Source organism: Onychostruthus taczanowskii, unplaced genomic scaffold (assembly GCF_017590055.1).
Source record: "Onychostruthus taczanowskii isolate IOZ18803 unplaced genomic scaffold, ASM1759005v1 scaffold38, whole genome shotgun sequence".
NCBI lineage: Eukaryota > Metazoa > Chordata > Aves > Passeriformes > Passeridae > Onychostruthus > Onychostruthus taczanowskii.
The window spans coordinates 8,504,127-8,510,126 of NW_024501237.1; positions in this window are offsets into that span (position 1 = coordinate 8,504,127).

Genomic DNA, 6,000 nt, shown 5'->3' on the forward strand with positions numbered 1-6,000 from the left:
GCCTTTGCAGACCAGTAGAGCCAGAAAAATTACTTAACTCTCACAGGCTGCACTGTTGTACTGCTGCTCTCCCTGCTACTACCACTTTTGTGATGCCTGTACTCCTCTGTGGACTCTCCAGCCCATTGTTGTTGCACCCCTGTACTGGTGGAAGAGGCAGGCTCTTCCCATTGTCCCTTCTCTAGCTCTGGAAACTGGCTGCTGAGCTAACATGAGAAAAGGCCTCAAAATCTGTTATTCTTCTGAAGTGGGAGATTCCACTGAGACTTGAGCTCCTGCTTCCCTGGGTTTGGGATGAAACACAGGCTGCTGGGTATCTGAAGTGTGCAGGACAGGGTGTGCTGCAGACATCCTCCCAGTCCTGAGCTTACTCCTTAGACATGCCCATGACTTCAGACTGGGAGGAGGCTTTGCAGCCTCAGGCAATACATATGTGGTGGCACAGAGCTTGGTGGGGACTTAACCTCTGGAGGGCTTGCTTATTTCTTAGGCATGTTGCAGTGACAACCTAAGCCTGCTGCGAGCCTGTCTTCTTTGTCTGGGGCTGACTTAACTGGCAGCTTCCCGTTCTTGACAAGGGCACATTTTTCTTCTGCTATTGATGATTGCTGGAGGGAAAACAGTGGAAAAACTATGTGAGATCATTATATAGGGAAACTGCTGATGCTCAGGGTCCAAGAGCTCAAGGTAACATCAAACAATCTGCCATGAACATCACTTTCAACTTCTACTGACAGTCATTTTCCAAATTCTCACTCTGGAGTATCCTCTAACTGTTGTCTGTAACTCCTTTGATCATTTCCAGAGCTTTCACTATAATGCCCTGCTTTATAATGTCACCTTGGAGATAGGTTATTAATTTGCTCCCAAAACCAGTGTACCTGGCTCTGTTACATGCAGTCTTGACCTAAATATCTTGTTATGGCCAAATTCTTCACTCTAAAATTCAATCTTTTGAAGAGAGGGAGCTTTCACTTGTATGGCTATTTTGACTGTTCCTTGCTCTTTTTGGAAAGTGAAAATTGAGGTTTGGTGTGGTTTTTGAGGTTCATTATCTACTACAGAGCATCTCCTTGGTGTCTGGGAAGTTGTGTGGATCCTGGCTGACACTGCTATCAGACATCTCTTGGGTCCAATTTCAGCTTGGTTATTTACCTGGGAGGTGGCACAGAACAAATCACTCCTTGCCTCAATTTTCCTCTTTATTTAATTAATTATAAATAAATATTTAATAAAATAAAATAAATGCTAAATAAATGTTTCCTCCATTGACTCATACCGTGACAGTGCCATAATTCGTGAGACACGTGGAGACATCATTGCCAGGAGTTTATAAAGTCCCAGTTCTTTAAGGGAAAACCCTCTGTTGTCAAGAGATAACACGCAGGACTTGAAAATTATTCCTGTCTCTTCCTCACTAATTGGTGTAGCAGTTCTGCTTTTTCCAAAGTGAACTTTGCTTTAGTGAGTCTTGATGCTTCTATACCACATATACGCCATGAATGAACTCAGCCTCGGGATCATCCTTGCAAGGCCTTTTATTTTGGTCCAGAAACTATCTTTATGCCCACTGTTGGCATTTTGCTTCTATCTCTCTCTGAGCCCTGAATCCTAGCTGTGTGATGGGACATCTTTGCTCTATCTCCAGATGGGATAACTGGAGTTAGGTTCCTTTTGTCTCCTCTTTGAACCCTTTTAATCCTGAAAAAGGATTTAGGTCCGATGCTTGATTTTCCTTTGTGCCTAGTTCCCTCAGTCAATTAAAACTTCTTAATTTATCCCGATCTTGCTTCTATTCTTTGCTATTCTATTCTGTTCTTTGCTTGATTTGTACAGCTGCTTGCAAGCTTAACTTCCCTGCAATATGTTTTCCAGCTCTGTCACTCAGCTGCCCTGCTTCCTTTACTAGCAATTTCACAGAGTCAGAAAAACCATCCAAATTCACAACTTTTACTCAGTTATTCCTGTCTAAATCTGAGACTGGGCAGGTTTTGACAAGGAATTAAACACGTGAAAACCATTGTACTTCAATACCATGAGTGCAGTGACCTTACAGAGTTTTATTTGCAATGTCCACATCTCCAGAACAGCTGAATATCAGATTGAAAGTAATCTGACCTAAAAGGGAACAAGCAGAGAGAGAGAAAAGCATGTGCATAACAGAGGCCAGCATGGGAGCAGCAAGGATGTCTGTGTGTTTAAAGTAGAAGCTAAACACCCAGCAATAAAGCCAAGTGCCAAGAGCAGAGGAAGACAAGTGAGAGATGGAACAACCAGCCTTTAAGGATGTTGTTGGCAGTATGTACGTGAATATGTTTGTGGTAGGACTCCTTGGTAGTTCATAGATATCTGCACTGGAGGATATGACTGTCTGCAGGACTGGCTTTTTCTACAGGGATTTTCCCTTCTGAATGTTTGTTTTATGGTCTAGAGGCAGCCTTGCCTGCAGAATAAGCAGGTCCTTCTCTGTGGCTTTGTTGGGCTCTTCTGGGGATTGTTCATGGCCCAGCTGTATTTTGAACAGAGATTTATGATCACCTTCCCAGTCAATTAAAATTCTAGGTATTGCTAAGGCAGAATTCAATTAAGGCTAATTGGAGCTTCTGATAACTGATTTTCTAAACAGAAACAATGGTGGGGTTGCAGATCCTCAAGGGTTTCTATCACTTTTAAATAACTTTCAGTTCTCTACTTGCTTGATGCTGCTCTAATCTTTCCTTAAGCCCCATGGTTTCTCTTGCCACAAGCAATTCAAATGTTGATTTTTTTTCCTGTCATAATTTATAATTTTGGCTTATTTGTTCTTTTTCTATCTTCTTCTAAATGTGAGGAAAAAAACCCCAAACCACCAAACCCTGCAGAAGCCTGGAAATCTTTTTGTATCAGTCCCAGTGGTCAGACATGAAAGATATATCGTCACTTCTAAGAGTGTGACAATTCAGTAACAATTATCTAGACAGTTACAACAACAACTCGCTTTTCTTTTTCTGCAGAGAGGGAAGATGAGGTTTTAATGAATTGTCAATAAAGATTAAAAAAAGAATAAAATACCAAGTGTAGGAAAAAACACAGGTGCAAACACAATGCCATTAAAATACAAATCAGGTTTTCCCATTCTACCCTAAATTTTATTTCCTTGGCATCAAGAACTATTGTGACAGTTCTTTGCACACTTGATTGAACAGGGAAAACACATGGGACTGTATCTTAGTCATTGAATGCAGAATATGTAGCTCTCCTTGCACAGAGCAATCCTACAGAGGGATGAATAACCCTTTCAGTAGTTCAGTTTGCCAGAATTTGCAGGATGTTGTTTACTGTGGGGGGACTAATAACAGAATGGCAAACAAGAATTTAAAAAGCGAGAGAAGCAATGATATATACGATATATATATATATATATATATATATATAGAGAGAGAGAGAGAGAGAGAGAGAGAGAGCAAGAACAACTTCTCCCTTCTGTAGTGTGTGGTTGTCACTTGCCAAATGGAATACTTTTTTCCTGAAGTTTTATTTTCCATGTTATCAGGACTATAATTACATTTCTCTCTGCACATATCCTGTGTCTTGCTATTTAAAGGAAACCAGAGCAACCCTCCACATAACTGTGTATTTAGTGTTTCCCTCTCTTCACGTGAGAAAAGTTGCAGAGAGTCATGGGCAATTATTGTGTGGAAGTTAAAGGGAAAAGTTGCTTTGATAAGAAATTATTGTGGAATTATACAATTGCCAAAGGAGAACAGGTAGATGCACTCTCTGATGTGTGATTACTAATGAATTCTGTGTATTCCTTGTGGAAATAAGGCACAACTGTGAAATTAAATAGTCAATGCCTATTTGATGAAAGGATTTGCAGCCACTGGTGTTCTTTATCAAAATACAGTGAGCTTTGAAGAAACAACTAAAATAGTGAGTCTCAGCTTCAAGTAAGGGAAGCTGAGTGGAAAAACTCTACAGATGGCTTTTTCTCTGGGAAATTTGTTTATAATGTGTTCTAGTAGCAGAAACCTTTGGTCTGGGAAAATGGTGGGTAGGGTTTTACCAGGAGGCATGTGGCTGCTGAAGATGTGGTCAGTGCCATAGGGAAGATGAGCAGCAGATACAAGACTAAGTGTCACATTGGGGTGTGGGGGTTCACATGAAAATGTGTTCAAAACCAGTGGCTATCGCAAAACTCCTTGTGAAGGCTGAGTTTTCAGAGAGGTGTGTATACATAAAGGAGAAATCCTCTTAATTCACTAATACATTCAGTCACAACTTCTGGGCTGAAGTAGTGAGTAAAATGTTGCAATGTGAATGGAAATCTGGGATGTCTGCTTCCCTGACAAGGTGCCTGCTGTCCAAGAATAGCAGAAGCCATGAAAAATGCTTTGAGGTCCTTTGGAGATGCCATAGGTAAGCACCTTACAGAAATGTCTTAATTACACACTAATGAGTACCAGAGTTGCAGACAAGGGAAGGACAGTGTATTGTACATATATCCTAGATACAAGGTGACAGCTGATTTTTGAGTACTTTCTTTCCTCTAGTGATTTTTGCTTTGGTTTTTGGACAGTTTAATCGTTTGAATGTCATCATTTCTTATTTCTGTAGATATGTCTATATTATGGCAATTTTTTTCTGTTTGTTTAGGTCATTCATTTCAGAGCTTGGAAATGGGAAGAAAGTGGTTGTAAGCACAACACTGTCTTGTGTTCTAGCCACCTCCATTTTCTTTATTTGAACATTGACTTGGTCATTCAGGGTGCCTGGGTTCACTGACGCTCCCCCCAGTCTGAATGTGTTAACAAGCACGTTAGTGAAGGCGGTTAATCACCTTGCAGCAACTGCATGGTGTTCCCAGCTCTGCTCCTTAAGAACACTGGGGCAGTCCATACATTAGGAAGGTGCTGTGAATGCCTGGTGAGTCTGTAGCATTTCTCAAAGCCAGAGCTGTGCTGGCTTTCTCCAAATATGCCATGAGATGGCAGCAAAGGCTTTTGAAAGAATTTTGTACCTCAAATTTTTTGTTGCCTAGGGATTCTTGTAAGAGAACTTGATCATAAATCCATGGTTTATAATGCATCCTACAGAGTATATGCTGTATTGTTCCCTGAAATGTAAGGTTTCTTTTTCAGCACAGAAGGCCCTTTTCCTGCTTTGTTCTATTTCTCTTTATCACATCTAGCATATTACCATTGTTTAGTATTATTTGAAATAAATGGATAAGAAAAGCCTTTAGTTTTGGTAGAAAGGGACCTTAAAGATTGTCCCATTCCAGCCCTCCCTGCCTTGAGCAGGGATAACTTTCACTAGCAACCAGGTGGCTCTAAGCCTTTAGTGTTTGCCTCAATCCTTGCCAGGATTGATCCGTAGCTTCTCTGAACAACCTTTTCCATTGTCTCACAACCACCACAGTGAAGAATCTTTTCCTAATATCTCATCTAAACTTACTCTGTATCAGTTGAAAGCATTTCCCCCTTATCCTGTCTCTACATACCCTTGTTAAATGATCCTCTCCAGCTCTCTTGTAGCCTTTTTAGGTACTGGAAGGTGCTATAAGAGCTCCCTGAAGCCTTTTCTACTTCAACCTGTTTTTACAGGAGAGGTGCTCCAGCCCTCTGGTCACCTCTGTGGCCTCCTCCCACAGGCCCACCTTATACTGGGGACCCCAGAGCTGTACACAGCACTGCAGGTGGGGTCTTCAGAGCAGAGCAGAGCAGCAGAATTCCCTCCCTCTTCCTGCTGCCCATGGTGCTTTGAATACAGCCCAGGACAAAATTGGCTTTCTGAGCTGCAATTGCACATACCTATGTTGTGTTGAGCTTCTCATCCACCAGCATCCTTAAGTCCTTGTCCCCAGGGCTAATGTCAGTCCATTCTCCACCCACACTGTACTTGTGCCTGGGATTGCCCCTTGCACTTAGCCTTGTTCAAATTAATGAGTTTTGCATAGACTCCACAGACTCAGCTCTCCAGCATATCCAGGTCCCTCTGGATGGCACCCCATCTCTCCAG